Genomic DNA, 23,777 nt, shown 5'->3' on the forward strand with positions numbered 1-23,777 from the left:
TTCAGGGCTAGGCACTGTGTTAAAAACACTATGTTGTGTTTTCAGGCACTATGTTTAAAAAAAATTAAACACTTTGTTGTGTGTTCAGGCACTGTGTTAAAAATATTAAAATAAAACTGTTGTGTGTTCTGGCACCCTCATTATGTTAATAAATAACATAATGAGGGTGTCATTACTAATAGTGCTGTGAGGCACTGTATTGTGTATTCAGGCACTGTGTTAAAAAATTTCAATTAAAACGGTTGTGTTTTCAGACACTGCTAAAAAATAACATCATTAGGGTGCAAATACTAGCAGCGCTGTGAGGCACTGTGTTAAAAAATAATGACATTAGGGTGTTATTACTAGATGCACTGTGAGGCACTGTGTTGTGTTTTCAGGCTCTTTGTTGAAAAATAAAGTCAATATGATGCCATTACTTGGAGCGCTGTGTGGCACTGTATTGTGTGTTCAGGTACTGTGTTAAATAAATACTAAAATAAAACTGTTGTGTGTTCACTCATTTTGTTAAAAAATAATGTCATTACGGTGCCACCATTCCTAAGCAACCCTGTGTGGCACTGTGTTGTGTGTTCAGGCACTGTTAAAAAAACCAAAATAAAACTGGTGCGTGTTAAAAAATATAAGGTCATTAGGGCAGCACCCTATTTAGGAGCACTTGGAGTCATATGGATCAGTCAACAGAAGAGCAGGAACATGGCACTCGCCGATGGCTGCAGTATGCAGACTATTACTTATATCCCTTTGTGTCCTAATGCCCAGCATGCATGCACAGAGAGAAGACAGTGCATAGTGCTCCTCTCCCAACAATTTATATAGTAAACTCACATTTTTAAACATAATAAAAATTTAATAATAGATCCACCTCAATGCAGGAAACCTTTCATTTTAATTAATCTTGGAAAAAATATAACAAATGTTTTGGCACATTATATAAATTAATGAAATTAGAGCTAGAAAGAGCAGATCTAATGCACATATGAACAAAGAATTTATACTACTAGATGCAAATATGTAATTGTTTACATATCAGCGCATCATCCTAATACTGTGCAAATCACATTGCTGCTGCTTCAGTGTGAGTATATCATCACAATTAAGAATAGTCTATCATTACCAGCTTCATTAATCCTTCATAAATTGAGAGCAAATTGCAAAACTGCTTGTGCCGAGCCAACATAATGGGTTTAGTTGGGTGCTGGTCTTTTCAAACAGGGGATAATAAGGCTGCTGAAATTGTTATTATAATGGTCTAGCTGATGACCTGTGCAAGGCAGTCTGATTGGATCTGCACTTCTAATTTGGAGTTTGCAGTGATCTTCATTTTAAACAAAGTGAGTTATAAAACTGCTGCAAGCTACATACATTTAAACAACTGTACAGTTATACAGGCGTCTTCTGCTGCTTCTCATATCACACATGATACAATGATGTAATATAAATATTCAAGATGAATGGTTCGGATTCTGAGAAATTCGACAGAATCGAATTTGAGGTTTCTGAGTAGAACCAGGTCCTGGCTCAGGTCAGCCCGCCAAATTTGGTTCTGAAAATGACATATTTCCAGTAATCTTGGATCTCGCATGTATTTTGAATTTCACATGTCCCTCTGTGACAGAGTGGGTCTCTCCCACATTCTGAGGAAAGGGTTAACCTCCCTATAGCCAGGGAGGAACCACACCCTTACCTCAATTAAGACTAGCTAAGGTATAAAAACCTTTAGTTTAGTTTGTCAGTGGAAATGTGAGGGAGAAGTTGCACATTTAGCAGCTCTCCCTATGCTGGACAATCTGAACCATGACTGTGCTGGGAATACTGTGCTCGTTTGAACTGCTGTCTCATGTACAGTAAGCTGAATAATACCCCTTTTCCACCTAAATTCCGGGTCTGACCCAGAGTTGGAACAAAGTTCCTATCCGGATCAGACCCAGAATTTTGCCGGCGCTGACTTGGGATATTCCCGAGTCAGCGCCGCTCACACCGCAGTCGGGTCTGCATAGACCCGGCTTTTGCGGAGTGAAAGTGGACGCTTGGAGATGACGTCATCTCCAAGCGCCACTGAAGCCGGACCAATCGGCCGGCTAGCAGCGCACTCCAGATCATCGTGACCCGGAGTGCGCTGTTCTCATAGCAGGGTTTCACGGGCTACGCCCGTGTTAAACCCTGCTAGTTACCTGGGTTGGGTTGCCGGGTCACTCGACCCGGCGATCCAACCCTCTGCCCTTTTACACCAGGGAGCTGCCTGGGTTAACCCTTCAAAAACCCGGGTTTTAGCTCCGGTGTAAAAGGGGTATTATTGTTGCTAAACTTTGTTTGCCTTATGTAAGAAGTCATTACACCGACTCTGCCTTTTCAAGCCTGGAATAAAAAGCTTACTTGTTTGCATCATCTCAGTCTCCCATTGGTCTTCTGAATTTACCTGCTACATTGTGGTGTCAGAAGTGGGATAAAGTGGGTCCTGTGCAAGGGATCCTAAAGAAACCACTATGGTAGCCATTGGATTTCTTTAACCAGCAGCAAGCAGTAGCAACTGCTCCAGTACTCCCTCAAAATGCAGGCCTCAGATGATGTGGAAACCATTTAATTTCTTTAACCAGCAGCAAGCAGTAATAACTGCTCCAGTACTCCCCAAAATGCAGGCCTCAGATGATGTGGAGGCCTTTCTTACCACTTTAGAAAGGGTTGCTACCTTGCAAACATGGCCCAAAGATTCCTGGGCCATACGGATTGCCCCTCTGCTAATGGTGGTAGCCCAAGCTGCATATGCCATCCTCTCCCTGGAAGATGCAAAATTATATGACCAAAGGCTGCCATAGCAGATCAGTTTGGCCTCTATCCAGAACCATACTGGCGGAAATTCAGGTCTGTGTCCTATGATCCTGATGGAAGGCCACATGTACTGGCCCAGAAACTGTCCAACCTACATAAGTCTGCCCAGCTGGTAGAGTTGGTCACTCTGGAACAGTTTGTTGCACTTCTCCCTGCCCAGGTTGCTTGCTGGGTACAGCTGCATCGAGTTGAAAATTTGGAATCCGCTTTCGGCTAGTGGTCTTCATTGCTGGCACAGGATGGTATGGAGAACCTTTCTTCTTTAATTATGCTGGAGTCTCCCCATCTGTCTCCACAGCAGGCATAGTCTCGGAATAAGATTCCCCCATGTATGAATGTAGATAGGCACCAGTACCCCTCGCAGACAATGGCTCTGGGAAATTGAAGCCCACAGCTTCGCCCTTCTCTTCACGTAAAGTGGGTTTTTGGCCCAGAAGTTGTTCTATGGGGAAGGTGATGGCCGCCCATTTTCCAGAAGTTGGAGGTCCAGAGTGGAGGACTTCCCCAATAACTCCAGATCAAGTGTGTTCCTCATGTGGCCAAGGTGGGCATCAAGAATGGGCATGTCCTCAGATGGATTGGTCTTTTTCCGGTGTCTTTACAGCTATAGAGACCTGCCCTCTTCTGCCTAGAATACAGGTACATGTTCAAGTTGTAATAGACTGGTCAAGGGCTTGGTGGACTCTGGCTCTGCTACTACGCTGATACAAAGGGATTTGTTGTCCCCAGAGTTGTTATTACCCCTCAAACTAGTCCGCATCTGTTGTGTGCATGGAGATGTTCGGGCCTTTACCTGTTGCCATGGTCCCTTTTGATAATCAGGGGAAAGACTGCAAAATTACTCTGATAGAGCCAAAATCACTCCTGGCCTTGCGGTTGAGAAACTCAACCGCAGGCTTCTGCTCGCAGTGGCGATGGTCGCGATGGTCAAGACCATCGCGACCATCATCCTGCACGCTCGTATATGCTGTGGGTGGTGACCCACAGCTATACGAGCGTCCAGGAGGACGCTCCATATTTATGGAGGTGGGCCCTGATTAAGAGCGAGCGCTCTGGTCAGAGCGTCCGGCTCTGAATCAGGGCCTAAGTTATTAGAGCTGTTTTCCAGGGTTGGATTACCTAAAGAAATTCTTACCGACCAAGGGACAAACTTTATGTCTAAGTTAATGCATGGGGTGTTAAAGTTGTTGAAAATTAAATCTGTCAGAACCTCAGTAATCATTCCCAAATGGATGGCTTAGTCGAAAGATTCAACAGTACACTAAATTCTATGTTAAAGAAGTTTATAGAGACAGAAAAAAGGTGGGATGAGCTTCTACCCTATTTGTTATTTGGTCAGACTCAGGGAACTTGGGGATAAACACTATCACATACACCATCAAAAACTCGATTCAGCAACACACGATTCTTGGTAAATTTGAGAGTTTCAGTAAGCAAAAGTCTCAAGAGTTTCAGCAATGCTGTAAGAGTTTAAACTCGGACCAGACACGATTCTTAGTAAATTTACCCCTAAGGCTGGATACAAACTACACAATAAATTGGACGATTTGTCATTTTGTTGCAAATTGGAACTTCTAATCATGCATATCAGTCAGTATGTATGCCCAATTGCATGCTCCCATGGGTAGCATACAATATCATGTGATTTGCCGTACTGCATGGCCAATCACACAATTTTGCATGCAGGTCTGTGCAGTTTAATGAGGGACGGGTGATCGTTCCGTGGTTCCTTAAATCTTCTAGTGGGTACCGGCAATCTTGAATGGTCTGGGGTGAAAGTAAATCGCCTAACCATTGGCAGGATTGCCGAATTTTTCTCTATATTACTACCTATTCTTCCATTATTATATTATTATTATTATTATTATTATTATTACAAGTATTATTTTTTAATGATTTTATTTATTTACTTTATTCTGTATTATGATAAATTTTTTGGCTAATTATGATTTACCTGTTAGTATATACACTGTCACAATGATTATTTTTATATACCCCTTTGAGGTAGAGCGAGTATATATACCAGTACCTAATGAGTTAATATTTGCAAGCCATTCTGAATTCCGTCAGTAAATGAAAAATAATTGAGTGGAAAGTCAAATTAACCCGTTTTTATATGGGTTCATTTTTAGGATTATCTATTATATTGTGCATACTTTTGGTATAATTTATTTTTATATTTGGATATAATATGTTTTTTTATAATATATGAGTATATGATGTGTAGAGGAAAAGGAATAATCATTATAAACAAATCCAACATAGTAAGCATGGAATTAGGATCCCAGAAAGTGATCCAAGTGGATATTAATCCCCAATTTATAAGCACCAATCAAATGAGAAAGTGTGGTATTTAGCCCAGCAGGGTGAGACAAGGAACTTCCAACTTGAAAAAGGTCACAGAAGTGACTGAAACATGTAGTTGTTCCTGGTGATTTGAACCTCTTCTTGTGTGGGGTCCTCCAACCTGAATGGCAGTCAGCAGTCCGTGACCAGTATACCTGATGAAGCAACAGCGGCCAGCGCTCTGACTATTAGACTGGATTGAATGTGGTACCGTCATCACAGCTTCTCCCACTTGTCACTTACAACCAGCGGATGGTGAGTCAGGCTGGACCAGTTATTAAGCTACCTTGACCTACCTTAGGGGGATGCCCCTTATTAGCCGCTAGAAGTTGGACACTATACTCACTTGGATATGCTTCCTTAATACATCTTATACCCGGAGGTATTACACTGATTGTTTATTTTTCCATGTGCTTATGAGGAAATCCAGAAAACAAGACTCTCATTGAATTGTTACTAAGTGGTGCTTCTGGAATAAACCACCTAGGTAAAAGGAACGTTCAATTGTTTAAGCTGCTACTAACTTTACACACAGGCTATATTCTGTTTATTAATGTATTGGTACGTAATCCCATTTTAAACTGATATGTTTGCATGCTATATATGGATCATTATTTAACTTGTTAGAGTTAATGATCCAATCTTATTTACCCTAGATATTGCTTATATAGACTAAAGAGAGAGTTTGTTATATTTATACATGGTGTGATATTTATGATATTTTAATGAGACCTAATATGGAATAAATACTAATTGAAACCTCTTATTATTCTGCTGCAGGTGTGCATAGAGAACTATCAGCAGTTGGACATTAGGCACTGAGATCTTTTAGTATTAAAGGATTGCCGAGTTGTTTAGTGTGTAACCGGCCTTAGGGTGTCCACGAGTGCTATGTGTGGATATTGGTCAAACTAAAGATTACATGGGTGTGACAGCCCACTGGGTGTGTGTTTCACCTACAGCCACAGTATCTAACACCCAACACCAGGCTTCTCTCTGTATCATTGGCTTCTCTAAGAGGCATACTGGTGCCAAGCTTTCGTAAAAATTTAGGGATGTGATAGCATAATGGCTTACTCTGCTTAGACTCTCCTCCAGGATTTTTAATTTATGGTTACCCAAGTATGAGCATTACAACAAGTTGATTTTAAACACATACCATGTTTTGCACACACAATAAACTTGGTAGATCAGAATTTCATAAAAACTGACAGGTTCCTGCAGGAAATGCTCACTGTGACTTGAAACTGATCTGGGCATTTTCAGCATTCAGCTATTGCATGTAAAAGATTGCAGCAGCTGCACAACAGTATCATTTGCCATGCCACCAACTGAAGCATGAGGTAGTAATCAGATGGAATTCCACCATTTATAAGCTTCAATGACTGGAGGAACAGCAACAAGTCATCTAAGCGTACATATCAAGCCATGAGATAGGGAGAGGGAGGGCATGCTATCTTACTGCAGCACAGTGAAGAATACTCTGTTATATGTAATCTACTGAAACAATTTGAAATCGTAATCAATGAAGAGAGTTCAGACAATGCCAGCCTTAGTCAGGTCATACCCTTAATTAAACTTTTGGAAAATCAGATAGATAACCTGATGGAGGAGTTAAAACTAAGATTAAACTAAACATGTTGGACTTGTAGTTCAAGTTAATTTTTTTGCTTTGCCAGGGCCCAACATTTTGCAATTTGATCAATATATTTTGGCAGTCATACTTAATCCTAGGTTTAAGTCATATATCATTTCTTTCTTTCCAATTGACACAGATCTTAAGAGATGCAAAGAGCTTCTGGAAAGCAAATTGTCAGCACAAGTAGCACATGACATGACAACGTCTTCTTCTTCAATGTCTCTGGCTGCTGCCAGGAAAAAAACAACCTTTTCCAAGAGACCCACTGGTGATGATGATGATGATGATGATGAGTCAATTCAGTGCATCAGAGTGAAACACCATTATGACATCTTGTCAGGATTAAAATAATTGCCCACAATTATTAACACCTCTACCGTGACTCAATCTAATACATTAGGCATCAACAGAATGGTGGAGGAATATTTTATTGATAATGTACAAATTAACATGTCACACAGTACATTTGAATACTAGAAGGAAAAAAAGGTAATTTGGAGCCCTTGTACTATCTTGGTTTTACTTAAGCTGCCCACCCTCCAGTTGGTACTCTGAAAGAGTGTTTAGCACAGCTGAGAATTTTGTGAGCAATCAGGTTAGGAGGCTACTTCCAAATGATCTGGAAAAATTGATTATCATAAAAATTAACTACAAATTCTATGAGGAAGAACTTTACCGCCAATTACAACAAAGTACAGGGACTTCTGTAATGATAAAAATCAGTGAGGATGGACTAATGTGTAATGATGATATTAACACCAATTATGGTGATTATGAGGATGATAATTACATTTTCCAACTGTGATGATGACTAATAACACTTTTATCCACCTTAAGCCCATTGGTAGCTTAATTGGTGGGAGCCCAAACAAACCAAGCACTTCAGACACAAAAGTTTTTTAAACTGTGCATGTCTTTTTTTTAATATACAGCATAAGTGTGGGTGGAAAGAACAATTCATCACTTTTTATTATGGGTCTTGCCAAGATTGTGTGTGTGTTTGACAGGCAGCATATAATACTGCACTGTATTGAGGTGTTCATGATCTTTTGTTTTTTGCAAGCCCATCCATCAGCAGGTTTACATCCAGGCATATAGGACCTGTTTCCTGCAGCTTCTCCACAGATACAAAGTAGTATCATTTCATATAATTAGTAATTATTGACTTTGTCTAGGTTGTTACTCTGCCCTAAGTCTTTTGTATTGTCCTAAGGCCTGTGATATGCTGTTTGAATTCAGTTTCCATTTTAAAAAACTCAATGGGATTCTGAAAGCTTCTTTTTGAACTTGTTACCATGTCTTCAATTTATTTTACTTTAAAGTTAATTATTATGAACCATATTAGTAATCAATCAATGCTTTACCTGGCTTCCACTAAATACTCCTCTTCCATTTACCTACAGCAGGGGTAGCCAACCTCGGTCCTCGTGAGCTACCAACAGTTCACATTTTCCAGACCACCTAGCAGGTGCACAGGTGTATTCATTACTAACTAACACATTTGAAAAGATCCACAGTTGGAGCTAATTATATCACTTGTGATTCTGTGAGGAGACCTGCAAAACATGCACCATTGGTAGCTCTTGAGGACCAGGGTTGGCTACCACTGACCTACAGTATGCTGTCCTAGGGCCTCTGATCTAGTTCTTAATTACTGAAAACATTTTATAGGGTCGTATAGTTTATTAAGCTGCCATCCTGTCTACCACTGCAGTGCCACTATGTTTAATAGATGTGCAATATTCTTTTAAATTGGCATGTGTTTTTGCTGCTGCTCTGTCACTTAGTTTAGCCAACCAGCTTGTTGCAGCCTTTGGCCAATATGGGTGAAAACAATTCTGTGAGTTGTGAGGTGTACAAAATTGACTAGAAATGACTGGAAATTAATGGCATTGGTGCTACTAAAAGTGTAGAACAAAAAACAGTTCCACATTACATGAGTTTGTTTTCACAATTTTTAAAGAAAACCAAAACATTTGAAGTTAGTTTTACCAAAACATGACAAGAACCATAATCAAAACACAGAAATGGTTACAGAGCCAAAATCCTTACCAAAGCATGGGGGTTGGCACACATATCTAATCTATTTCCTCTGATATTTTCTCTGTTTCCTAAGTTTCCATACTCTTCCCGTTTTAGACTTTTATTAAAAATAAGAAACATAGGGCCTCATTCAATTTGGATGACAGGTCTGTGTTCACACACACCCATTCAATGTTTGCATTCTGCGCATGCATATACACCACAGTGCTGAAACTGTCCGCTGCGTTTGTGAATGCAGTGAATACTCAGTGGCACAGCAAAATGATTGACAGCAAGTGCTGTTTGGGGGTGGAGATGGGGGGTGGTTGAAGGAATGCAGGCGTGCCAGTGCATTTGAACGCCATTACAGGGGCGTGCATATTTAAGCCCCTGTAATGGCATACGCAGGCAGAGCTCTACATTGTGACAGGAAGCTTTGCACGTTGTGAGTCATGTCAAGCTCAACCACAACTCTGCATATGGGTCCAATGTTACTCAATGTTACCAATGTTTTCGTTGACTTGTGGATTTATGTAATGGGAAGTGGGCGGCTTAATAAGCTGGTAAGCATTTTGATATAGTACTGTGATCACATTCATTTGCATATTTTTGTAACGTGCGGGTACGTGCAGATTTTGAGATTCTACGAATTTCAATGATCCTGAAATGTGACATATAATCTAGTAAATTTCAGAAAGATTTTTAAATATATTGAGTAAAAGCACAAGATAGAATGCAATGATTCATCCCTAAGTGCCATATATTGTTTACAACAATCAGGAAATTTACGGCATTGGTAAATAAAAGAGTAATACTGAGATTGACTGTTACACTCTGGGTGAAAAGAAAAGCTTATTAAGGGACATAGGCTGCAAGTTGAACATGAGGATACAAAGAGCAGAAACAAGAAGTGAGAGTTGGAAGTCCTGTATGATTGAACACACTCATAAGCAGATATAGTTATATAATGATTGCTAGCACTTCCAGCTTAAGCAATCACTACAGGATTTAAATATGTCCCAAAACATGAAGAATATCCAGCTGTCCGTATGACATTATGACCTTCATCATTTATCTCCTAAAGACATATAATTACAGTTTGACATTCTGCGGCAATTCCACTGTGGTGCACAGTGTGAACTAAAGTGCACTCCATCAGTTTATTCTAATTGACCTTTTTAATACTAAATACATCTTACAAGTAATACCATTTTATTTTTAGCATAGTCTGATATGAGTGCGGGGCATGAAAAATAATATGATTCATTTCTGTGAAGCTCAGACAGTGCTGACACAGTTCCCAGATCTCTCTTATAAGCCTCCGCTGCCTTTGGTCTACAATTTCCTTTCCTTCTCTCCCAGGCACCTGCCAGCTTGCTCTGAGGGCCCATCTTCTGACAGCTCTTGCTTTGCCTTTGTTGTACTCATAATTTCATAATCCATGCAGATAACATTTTTGATGTGAGAGGCAATCAGAGTGTGAAATTTACTGCCAGAGGAGGTTGTGGCCTCACTTACAGAAAACAAAAGCCATTCGTTAGGATTATAGGTAGGGAAAGGTTAGGTGTGCAACCTTTGTGTTGATATTAGCAAGCAATGCATACTGCTCAGAATTCTTTCATACCTATGATCACATTCTATTTTTCCTTTTTGTCATGGAAATAGCTGTGGTATATTCTACATAATAGCAATGTGTATGATTTTAAATAAAACGTATAGCTAATATATTGTGAGTGGGTATATTTCTCCAAGAATGCTATCCTACAGATGTGTCCTGCTATATATATTGCTCAATATGCCATGTTGTGTGCCCAGTGTGCTGCTGCCTGGCATTCTAAGTTGCTTAATATAACGTAACATTTTAACGTAACGTACTGAGGTGCTGGAAAAGCCGTAGAGTGTAATACAACTTTCTGTCCACCAAATGTTGCTTTCCTAAACTGCACAGCGCATGCATCCAATAGCCAACAAAGCTTTTGTAGCACCGTCTGCTGATTGGCTGATGGAACCTATCATTCATACACCATACAGTAGTACTGAACTGCGTTTTATCATGAATGCAGGATTAAATAAAGAATTAAATCATTTGGTGTGAGTTACATATCTGCGTTGGCAAAAGATGCACGCCGTGTATTAAAAACAGCAATTCAAGTTCAATATTAAGGAACTCTGCCAAACTCAATACATTGCTCCAAACTTTCCACCACCTGTCATTTCTATGTTATGCCATCCAGCTGCATTTTACGCTAAACCACTATAGAAAATGTATTGTACACATTACAGGGCCATCCATGCTGCACAGTAAACTGTCCTTACGTGATGAAAAAAAGCCTGTTGTGAAGTTGCATGGGAAGTTTTTCATAAAAGCAAATAATTTCAGGTTTAACACTCGTAAAACAATCTGCTCAACTTTATGTATTGCTCTGCACTTTCCCCTTCCCTTCATCTCTAAATTACTGTATGCCACCCAGCTGCTTTACACTCTAAATCGCTATTGATATTGTATTGTACATTACCTGGTGTAAGGTCACACACTTAACATCACATACATAACAGCTGTGACTGTTAATATGGCTGGCATGTGGGGGTGAGTAGGTAAGGTGAGCACCTTACAGTGCCAGCACCTCAGGTTCAAGGGCCAGAAAAGGCTCGTTCTGAATGAGGGTGGCCGCTTCTATTTTTAAATGTGGCCTCCTGGTCACTAGCTAAGCTGTGGGTTACAGCTTAGCTAGTGGGTCTTGTGGGTCAAGACCATCGCGACCATCGGGGCTTGTGATGAGACTCTAAGGTTGGGTCTCGGCAGCCGATCGAGCAGGAAGCCGATCGAGCAGGAAGCTCCCCACTGACATCACTGCTGATGTCAGTGCAGCCGCCCACAAAATGGCAAGCGTTCCATACGGAACGCCTCCGTTTGTGTAGCCACCCCCTGTAGTGAGCTCCGGAGCGAGAGAGTTTTTCGCTCACTCCGGGGCTTGCGCACGGGCTGTGCGGCCGCTGCGCGTGCGCAGGGCCTTAACATCGACCCAGTTGCGAGAGCTCAGTGCTTGCAACCGGGTCTGAATTAGACCCAATGTCGTTCTGTACATCAGTATTTCCATCTTCAATACAGGGTTAAATAAAGTATTAATCATTTTGTATGTGAGTTCTCTCATTTATAAAAATACATATCTGCATTGGCCGGATGCCGCTATCATTGGCATCCGAGCAACGCACCAGCAGGACAGAAAAAGAAGGAGGAACCAATCCAGTCCCGGCAGGGATGAAGTACAGCTGAATGGGAAAACTTCATGAGTTGACAGTGTGGCATCTCCATCTCCCGGAAACAGGCCTAAGAGAATCGCCAGGAGCACCGTTGTCCAACAAAATGTGGTGGCGGCTTATGACAATACCCTAAAAGGTTCAGTATACATTCTATTTTAAAGGTGATTTTTCATTCCTACTTTATACCGCTAAATGTATGTATATATATATAATATATATATATATATATATGTGTATATATATATAAAACGTTAATACTTAGTTGGTCTAACTGCAGCCATTATAACTAGGGATGAGTGGGTTCGGTTCCCTGAGATCCAAACCCACCCGAACTTTGGGGATCCGACTCAGATCCGAGTCGGCTCGGGGTTTCCAGCCTGACTTGGATCTGAAAATGAGGCAAAATGTCATCATCCCGCTGTCAGATTTTCACGGGTTTTGGATTCTATAAATGTCCCGAGATCGCCGCCATTTTTCATTCCAGCTGTGGAGAGTGAAGAAAGAGGGAGCTGGGAGCTGTGCTGTGCTGCTGTGCATACTGCATAGGAGCTGACTACAATTGTGTTGTTGCTTAAGGGCTGGCTATTGTCCATATAGGGCTGGCTGGCTGTTGTTGTGAGTCTTGTGACTGAGGTTATCCTGTCCATCCACAGGGGCTGGCTATCTGTTGTCCATATATAGGGGCTAGCTGATGTCCTGTCCATAGGGGCTGGCTAGCTGTAGTCTATAGGGGCTGGCTGGCTGTTCTGCTGTGTTGTCCAGGGGGTGCTCTGTTCATAAGGGGTGCTCATCACCCCCAGTGTTAAAAATAAAAAAACTATTTTTTTCTGTGCGTGTTAGCCACACTTGTCAGCAATGTAGGTGCACAGGGGTGCTGTGCTGCTTTCTGTCAAGGAGCTGCTAGTATTACTGTACATGTGCATCCAGTACCCACCATTAATGCAGTGGGTTTTACACAGTTAATGGAGGTCGCGTGTCCCTGCTACCATGTCCCATCTAGATTCCACTTATCAAGAATAGCAATTCCCAATCTGTACAAGGACATTAAAAAGCCTTATTAATGTCCTCCAAAATGCCATTGTGCCCACTGTCCACTTGACCACAGATATGTGGACAAGTGGGACAGGGCAAACTAAAGATTACATGACTGTGACAGCCACTGGGTAGGTGTATTGCCTCCAACAGTGCAAACAGCAGCAGCAGCAGCAGCTAGAAAAAGCCAGCTCATTCACAGGTAGGCTACTCTGCCTCTTAGAGAAACTCAGGGAAATCATTGCAAAATGGCTTACACCACTTGGGCTCTCCTCTGGATTTGGGAATTCTGACAATGCCAGCAATATTGTGCAAGCATTACATGTGGGCGAATTTGAACACATCCCATAATTTGATCACACAATGAATTTGGTGGTGCAACATTTTTTTTAAAAATGACAGGTGCATGCAGGAGATGCTCTCGGTGGCTCGAAAGATTCCTGGACATTTTCGCATTCAGCAACTGCGTGTCGAAAATTGCAGTACCAGCAAAAACTGTTGAATTTGCCCTGCCATCAGCTGAAACAAGAGGTAGTAACTAGGTGGAATTCTACCATCTTTATGCTTCAGCGGATGGAGGAGCAGAAAAAGGCCATCCAAGGCTACACTATGGCCTATGACATAGGGAAAGGAGCAGGAATGAACCTTAGTGAAGCACAGTGGAGAATAATTTCTGTGTTGTGTAAAGTTCTCAAACCCTTTGAACTTGCCAGTCATAATGTTAGTTCAGACACTGCCAGCTTGAGTCAGGTCATTCCCCTAATCAGACTTTGCAAATGTAGCTGGAGAAACTGAAGGTGAAGCTGAAATGGAGTGATTCCACTAAGTATGTGGGACTTGTAGATCAAGCCCTTCATTTGCTTTGACAGGATCCAAGGATCGTCAATCTCTTGAAATCAGATCACTATATTTTGGCGACCATACTTGATCCTAGATTTAAGTGATACCTTGAGTCTTTCTTACCGACGGACATAAATCTGGAAAGATGCAAAGATCTGGTGGTAAAAAAATTGTCAACTCAAGCGGAACGTGACACGGCAGCATCTACTCCTTCAGTTTCTGCAGCTGCCAGTAAAAAACTTCATTTTCCTAAGAGACCCACTGCTGGTGTTTATGCAGATCAGTCAGCAAAATCTAATGACATATGTAAGGTCTGAAAGAACTGCCTAAAATGAGTGACATGTCTACCGTGACTTTGTCTGATACGGTCACCATTCAGAGAATGGTGGATGACTATTTTAGGGATAGCATCCAAATAGGCATGTCAGACAGTTCATTTCACTACTGGCAGGAAAAAGACGCAATTTGGAGTCCCTTACACAAATTGGCTTTGTAATGTAGTTGCCCACTCTCCAGTGTGTACTCTGAAATAGTTTTCAGTGCAGCCAGGAACCTTGTCAGTGATCGTCATAGGAGGTTACTTCCCCAAAATGTGGAAAAGATGATGTTCAGCAAAATTAATTACAAATTCCACGAGGAAGACCTTTACCGACACTTAAGTCGAAAAAATACAGAAGCGTCTGTAATAGTGGATTCCAGCGGGGATGGATTAATATTGTGTGAAGAAGAGGATGGACACACAGATTAGATGTCATCATCGTCATCCCCATCAAATGTATTGTAAAGCCAGTTTGTGTATGGGATCATTGCCACCAATGTCCACTGCGCATTGTCAGCTTGTTTTGTGGGGGGTCCAAACAAACCAATAATTTCAGCCACAAGTGGCAGTCTCTGTCGCTGAAGTGATTGGTTTGTTAAACTGTAAATATACGTACAACATAAGGGTGGTTTGGGGGGCCCAAGGACAATTCCATCTTGCGCCGATTTCCTTTCCATTATGTGCTGGTTGGGGCATTGCTGCCTAACATTTTTAATGTTATGGTTTATGAATGTCCAGAAATTGGAATGGTCACAGACAGCATCTCCTGCATGCCCCTTTCATTTTTTTAAAGAAAATTCTGAACCAATTGCTGCTTGTTGTGTCAGCCCGATGCCACAAGTCGCACAACAGTGACATTCAGCCAAGGGTTCTCAGCCCTTAAGGCTGCTTCATGGCCCAAAGGCCACCTGTCATCACTCCTCACCAGCCCTCAAGGCTGTAATGGCCGCAACTTGCCAAGAGTTCCAGGCCTTAAGGCTGTTGCAGGACTAATCATAGTGCTGTATTCCACTACTACTCAGCCCAGAGGCTGCATCAACAATTAACTATCAACTATCATTTCTTTAGCCAGGGGCTACACCAATTATCATTTCTTCAGCCAGAGGCTGCACCAATTATCAATTCCTCAGCCAGGGGCTGCACCAATTATCAAGTATCAACTCTTCAGCCAGGGGCTGCACCAATAATCAAGTATCAACTCTTCTTACTACAGCCAGTGGCTGCGCTGTCAACTATCAATTCTTCTATCCACAAGGGGTACCCCAACCATCATCTTTCCATAGTCCTCAACTCTATTTATCACTCAGTTTTGAGCCAGCTAGCTGGATGCAACCTTTTGGCCCTTAACTAGATGAAAAAAAAATCAATATTGTGAGCTTTGAGGTGGTCAAAATTGACTGGAAACTAGTGGAAATAAATAGTATTGAGGTTAATAATACCATAGGAACAAAAAAAGGCCCATTTTATATGATTTTAACTGTTTTTTATGATTTTTTTAGGAAAAAATCCAGATCTAAAACCAAAACCGAAAAACAAAACATGTAGGTGAGGTTTTGGCAAAACCAATCCAGATCCAAAACCAGGGGAGATCCAGATCCAAAACCAAAACACGGGGGTCAGCGCAAAGCTCTAATTATAACAATTTTCTTTACATCTGACTGATTTTAGCAGAACTATACTGTAGTTTTATACATGCATTAATAATGGTTAATGCTTGACAACTTATTAGGACTTTGTGACGGCTTTTGCATACTTACCTTTGTTATACAATATATTATGTTCCATGTGACTGGTGTAATTGTGATTTTTTTATTTATTGCCCAGGTCCACAGGGGGGGAACTTGCCAGTAGTAGACTTCTGTGGGGGACCTGCTTCTATTCCCACTGTTGAAGCATCAAATTCCAAATACTGTAGCATAGAGCATTCACATAACGTTGTCAAAGGATCTGGGCTGAAATAAAATTAGATTTGTGTTGATAAAACGCTTTTGTTGCTGCTAGAGGCCACACCTGATGTAACTGAGATTGCTTGTTTATAGGAGCCACTACAATATCATAATTCTTGTTAAATAGCTACTTACCAATAGCATGTAGCTTTCCAGGATCCATTTTAAGGCCTAATACCTAAAACAAAATATCCAAGAAAGGGTAATTGAATTTGCTTTAAATGACACTCTTCAAGTGTGCACGATAATTGGTTAGAACACAGGCGTGACAAAATCTCAGCACCAGGTTACTTACAGTATGTTCCTGAAGATCTAAAAAAAAATGTAAATTTAATCTAGATAGACCACCATGAAACAATATAACAAGGCATATAATACCTGTCCAAACTCATCAAATATTGTCCTGAAAATCCCTAGTAATGCATTACAGTCATGTCATAAGGAATCATAACTTTCCCATAAAGATGTCCATGATAGTCCTTGACCTGTTAATCAAGAGATTACACTTTGGCTTTTTCTGAAGAGAAGTTAGTCAGATGAAGCTATAATTGAATAGAATACTTTTATAGAAACCCTCACAAGTTTCTGCATCAACATCATATTTTGCTGGGTTAGGAACTCTAACTTGAGAGAATTCCTTATTAGTAAATGGAGGTGTTCGCTACTGTATGTTTATTGGAGTACAATTTCCAGACACTTGCACAAATACATAGAGTGCTTAAAGAAATTCTTATAAGTAATTAAATTACAAAGTAATACATTTGAATAAAATCTTAAAAAAACAATTACTAATAATTAAAATTAGACTGCACTCACAGCATAGGACTTATTAATATAAATTCAACAATAAATGACAGTATTTGATAATAGCATTACTGTTTTCAAATAAAAACATTTTTACTTAAATAAAATACCCAGAGGTCAGACTGGCATTGAACACACACTGTAACAGCCAGCAGTTATCAGAAGCAAATCTGAAACAATAAATTATATATTGTCAGCGTGAGCCCTGTGCCACTGTTGATCATTTAATATACAAAAGGCTTAGAAAGAGTTAGTGCTAATAGAGAAAAAAATTGTACCATAGCTACTTACACGGAGCCTAAAAGAGTATAAAATGAAATAAAATGTCCCGTAGACACATCAGTTGATCAGTGCCAGAATAAGGTCCACAAGGCACTGACTGGATCTGAAAATTATGAAAAGCCTATTGTTTGCCTTCCTGGGGGGTGTGACTAGTGACAATAGGGGCCTGACCAGTGCTGTGGGGGTGTGGTCTGTACATGGTTTGTGGGTCATAGCATAGAGGGCATAGCTATCATACGCTCAGTGCCCAGCTCTCCATCTTGTTATTCATTTTATAATCTCCCAAATGGTTATGGGGTCAGAGAGTTGTCATAGATTATGCTAAAAAATTAACAATAAGAACACCACATCCTCCAATATCTCCAAATTACCACCTGTTTGAACACGACCACTTAAAGTTCTTTGTTCACGACTTCAACTATACACCTGCACTGGTCTTGGCAGCATGAAAGAGGTTCTCTACACCATCTATAATCATAATCGTGATAAATTCTCTCCTTTGTCTCCAACATCATGTATTGGCAGCTGTCGTAACATGCTTGATTCATTACGACTGATGCAATATTACATGCAAATCTATTTGCAGAGCATTTTTCCCACTGCAAATGTTCCGGAACCAAATGTACGCAAGCACAGACAATGCGGAGTCATATGCATCTCAGGTGCATATGCAATTGTGACTGGAGTGACGTTACTGGACTGTAACAGGACATTCTCATGTAGTTTCAGAGAGGGCACGCATGGTATGCAAGTTATATACATAAGTACGCATGCTTGCCGACATTCTGGCAGCCCCCTCCGGGGCCAAGCAGGGAGGAGTGGCTGGGGATATTACCCGGCAATGGGGGCGGACAGGGGGCAAGTCCACGGAATCACATAATTTTGGCCCTGCCCCTGCTACACAATGCCAAGATTATTGACATTGAGAAGCAGGGGGCGGGGTCATGATGACACGATTCAACACGAATTTGGGGTTTGTCTGAAAATCATGGGGGGGCTGGGAGGCTTACCTACTTTCCTGGGGGGGGAGGCTGGGATTGCAACCCAATATCCAGGGGGTCTCCAGGATGAATCGGGAGAGTAGGTAAGTATGTACTGTAAGTATGCCTATTTACAGATCTTTATCTTGCACCAAGGATAGCGCTGGTGCAAGTGTGCACTGATAAATGATGATCACTATGATGCCAAGTGTATATTCCAGACCCAGAGATTTGTATATGTGTGCATAAAGGTGAAAATATGCATTTAGTTCTGTGCGGGTACAATTATGGCATACTAGCATTTAACTCTGCATCGCCCCAGTGTTTAATTAAATATGGTGAGAATGAGGGATAATGTACAATTTCACTACTGGCACAGATGTGCCCTCAGTGTTTTTGCGCCATATGGCGGTTTTAACACTTTTGCATTTTAGTATCTTTTTTACACCACATACTGTAGCATCTCTTTCCCAGCCACACACCAACAAACTTGCTGTGTACTGGGGACTTAGGATTTGAATTTTCTTTGCAATTGTGGCAGTGTAAATTTGCAATAAACTGGTGGGTTGCTATAACATGCAATTCCACCATTTTTTTTTAATAAGGAACGCATAACTAGTGTTTTTGTCGCATTAGCAGTGTAAAAAATATGACAATTGAGCAATTTTTGTGCCATCATGCCAAGGTAGGTTTTCTGGGACCTGTAGTCCGCCTGTAAAGAACGATATTTGTAACTATTATTTTACTATTACTCACATACCAAAATCTTAGGAGGGACGGGGCCGGGAGGGGGACCCCATTATATTTGTTGGGTCCAGACTTTCTGAATACCAGTCCTAATTTGACCAGTTTTGAGCTGGTTAATGTTAGGGCAGGAGACCCCACCCTGTGTGTCTCCCTGCCATGGCATTATCAGCCTGGTAATTCAGCTTGGTGCTAGTTATTGGAGAACAGGGTGGACTCCACAACATTTTTGCCCTTATTATTCTTTACCAGCCCAGCTGAGAGGTCCGGGGCTGGTTAATGATTTTGGTGTTTGTTTGTTTTAAATTAACCCTTTTTTCTGTGTATTTTACACATACTCCTACTGTGAAACTAATGAAGCTTAAATTTCAGGGCCCCTAACCCCGGAGGGGCCCTGAAGCTAAAATTTTTTTTTAATGACTGAATTTTTTCAATGGAGTTTTTTAAGTGCGTGTTATTAAGATTAGGTTATTTTAGTGACAGAACGATAAGCCAATGGGTTAAAATACTTAATAGTGACCTTAGAATATGCTGTACAGTAGTGCGTGTAGGCAGGGCCGAATTAACCGCTAGGCAACCTAGGCCGTGGAGAAGAACCTGCTGGCTGCGCTGTTTGTTTTGAGCACACCAGCTGGAGAGAGTATGCACACTCATAGGCAGTCTGTAAGCAGCAGCACGGGGGAGGAGGAGGAGGAGGAGGAGCAGGGAAAAGATGGGGGAGGAGGATGAACAGTGAAAGGAAGGGGGGGAGGCAGAGTTGCAGGCCAGGCCGGCTCTATCATTAGGCATGGTATCAGTACAGTAGAGCACTGGTGAGTCACATGTTACCACTGTCTCATTCACTTGGATCTCCCTGCACTATCAGGAGGCACTGTTCCATAATGTGATGTGATCACGTCACAACACAATTTACACTGACTGGGAGGCAGAGGAAGAGCCATTCAAGGAACCATGGAGGTCAGCGGTGCAAGTACTAACAACCCCGGCAGGTAAGTTTGGTGGGGGAAGTGAAAAAAATACTTTGAGGGGATGGGAAGGGGGTCTGAGCAGTGAGGCGAGGGGGATCAGTGCTAAGAGAGGAGGGGGGTCTGTGCTGTGATGAGAGGGTGGGTCTCTGCTAAAGGGGTCTATGCTGTGAGGGCAGAAAGGTCTGTCCTGTGAGTGCAGAGGGGTCTGTTCTGTCAGCAATCAGCATAGGTGGGATCTGTATGGAGGGGGCGCCTGTGCTGAGAGGGTAGAGGGGATGAGCTGAGAGGTGAAGGGGGATCTATGCTGAGAGGTGAGGGGGGTCTGTGCCGAGAGGGGAGAGTCATCTATGCTGTGAGGGGAAAGTGGGTCTATGCTGTGTGGGGAAAGGGGGTATGTGCTGAAAGGGGATCTGTGCTTCGAGGGTGAGGGGGTCTGTGTTCTAAGGAGAGGAAAGGGGAGGGTGGTCTGGGCTGTGTGGTCTATGCTGTGAGTGGAGGGAGTCTCTGCTAAAAGGGTCTATGCTGTGAGGGCAGAGGGATCTGTGCTGTGAGGACAGATGGGTCTGTGCTGTTAGGGGAGGGGGGATCTGTGGGTAGGGCAGTTCTATGCTGAGAGGGGAAAGGGAGTCTGTAGTGAGGGGCGGGGGGGGTCTGTGCTGAGAGAGGAAACAGGATGTGTGCTTTAAGGGGATAGGGTCTGTGCTGTGAGGGAAAGGGGGTCTGTGCAGAGAGGGGGTCTGTGTTGTGATGGAAAGGGGATTTGTGCTGAGAAGGGAAAAGGGGTCTGTTCTGTGAGGAGTTAGGGGTTCTGTGCTGTGAATGGAGAAGGGGTCTGTTCTGTGAGAGGCGTTCTGTGCTGTGAGGGAAAGGGGTCTGTGCTGTGAGGGGAGGAGGGTCTGTGTTGTGAGGGGAGGAGGGTCTGTGCTGAGAAGGGATAGGGGTCTGTGCTGTGAGGGGAGAGGGAGTCTGTGCTGTGAGAGGAAAGGATATATATCTATCTACAGTGTTTCACTCTCTGGGGGTTTCCACATCTATCTATCTACATTCTCTCACTTTCTGGGGGGGTTTCTATATCTCCGCCATTTGGGCCTCAAGGTCCTTGCAAGGGCAGCAAGACCCTTTGGATATTGCCATATTGTTGGATGTTGCCCTATTGTTGCTGGTTGCAAAGGTACCCCAATAACAGTTCAAGATTCAAGGCCCCAAAAATATAGATCCTACACTACATACAGTAACTAAGCCTGAACAGATCATACTGATTTTTGCAGTGCTCTCAGCCCACTACACAAAGGTGGAGCTGCTCTTCAGGCACGAATAGGAAGTGGAATTAGAATATGATTGATAGGGAGGGACTTGTATCCAATCAGAAACATACAAGATCCAACATCTCTTGGATTATAACATTTTGCCTCAATTTGAGACCTGGATTTGGCTGGAGGAACTGAGGCATGTCTCTGTACGACTCCGAATACATCCAAACTTGGGGATTCCGTTTTCAGAATAACCAAACCGCTCATCTTTAACAGTAATGCCTTCAGGACAGGAAAGTTCTTCAGCTTACTATAAACTTTACTGTACATCCATAAAATAGTTTAATAGCTAGTACATTTTAGTACAGGCGAGGTGAATTACCGTTAGGAATATTCACCCATTTTAGAGACTGAGACTTAGAAATAAGAGGCCTATTCCTTAAATTACAAAACATATGAAAAATAATTAAACATTTTATTAGTCTAATCAATGTCAGGTCAACAGTGAATAAGCATTTACTATGTAAATAAAAAAATCTAGCAATGTAGTTAATCCATTATAGCCTATGGTGGTTAGGAAGACAAAAAAACATCTCTAATATGTTTTAAGCCCCGACCTGAAAAGTGCTGTTACAACGCTGGAGTGGTTACAAGAGGCACTGCCATGCATTTTACTATTCCTTACAAAAACATAGAATGCAGACACATGTCAGTAAGTACCCTAACTCTACCCTTAAGGTACTTGATTGTACGATGTTTTTGCAGTCTTGCTAAACATTATGGATGTGTGTAAGGTAAAGTGGGCATCCTTATGTAGTGCAGCGGCGTCATTGCGATCGCAATGGATTAGCATACTATCGTAGTTGAGCTGCGGGTGTAATTGCTATTGCATTCGCAGTTACAATCCATAGTGAATCAGGCCCTCTATTCCCAACTCTGAATCAGGCCCTGTGCTCATTCTGACACTACAGAAAAAAAACAGAACCATGTCAGTAGCAACTATTTTCAATAACTGGTACAGATTGCAATAATGGCAATTCAAGTGGATGCTCATGAATTTGAACTTGTATTACTGGTTACTGGTGTCGCCAGCAGAGAAATTTACTATATTGAAGTTAGAACTTAATCCTGTGAATACTGACAATTGATTTCTTAATGGGACCTCCAAACACAGGTATCAGCTTTGGGAGTGGGTGGTATTCTTCCTGCTCCAAACGTATCAATGTGCTAAATTTAATCTTTGCTGATTACTCTGCTGTTTTTTAAGACAATCAGTAGGGCTTTTTATTTACCTGCAAATACTTCAAGCTTTCAGCTATGATCCATTTATATTTGTGCTATCAATGTTATTGAGTAGTAATAATTATTAGAGATCTGCACCTAGCCTACTTGTTTTGGTTCTAAATTACCTCAAGTGTTTTGGATCTCTTTAAAGATGTATATAAACAGCTTAAATCAGGTCATTTAGACCTGTTTTGTTTTTGTTCCTGCAGTATTAACAACAATAACACTAATTTCCAGACAGACCATTTTAACCACTCACAGCTCACAATATTGTTTTCACCAATACTTCCCAAAGGCTCTAGAGAGCTGTATGGCTAAGCTAAGCAAAAGAGCAACAGCACAAACACATGGTAGTTTAAAAGAATATACTACATCTATGAAACATAGTGACACTGCAGTAGCTAACAGGATGAAACTTTAAGAAACTACCTATATACCCTATAGAATGTTTCATTAATCAATAACTAATAGCCTAAAAGTAAAAGCTTAGTAGAAAAAAATATAATATATTACCAACAAACTACTCCAATCAGCAAATTACAGGACTCACTCCAATAGAAATTGATAATTGTAGAAATTAATTAAAAAATGATGATAATTAATGAATAAGTTAATGAAAACATGCATACAAATGTGAATTTTCACACTCACTGAATCCAATCAACAAATCACAGGCCTCAGGAAAAAAGAAATTGATAATTGTAAAAAGTAGTTATTGATAATTAATTAATAAGTTAGTAAATCACAAACCTATCCAACCACAAATCAGAGGTCTCAAGCCAGTGATTGAAGGTGGAGTACTCAGTATTAGTGGAAGGTAAAGCATTGATAAAACGAAAAGTACACTGCAAACATGGAAAGACAATTAAAAAAACAAGTATTCAAACACACTTAATCCAACTAGCAAATCACAGACTCCAGGACAATAGAAATTATTAATTGCAGAAAGTAAAAATGTAAAATGTAAATTATAAGTTATGGGAGCATAGTGGTGATAATCATGTGGAGACTTATAAACTTGTCTTTATGCGGTCAGAAGTTTGCTTTGTATTAATATAATTTTGATTCTAGGCCAAAATCACCAGTAAGTACAGTAATATATGCTGATGTCAAACACACACAATCTTGGCAAAGTCAATAATGAAAATTGGTGCATGCTAGAAATGTGCTTGGGCCTTCCTACCCACCCTTATATTGTATATTAAAAAGTACATGCACAGTTTAACAAATC

The sequence above is a fragment of the Taudactylus pleione genome, unplaced genomic scaffold (genome assembly GCF_031769625.1).
Source record: "Taudactylus pleione unplaced genomic scaffold, aTauple2 ptg000296l, whole genome shotgun sequence".
Taxonomy (NCBI): domain Eukaryota; kingdom Metazoa; phylum Chordata; class Amphibia; order Anura; family Myobatrachidae; genus Taudactylus; species Taudactylus pleione.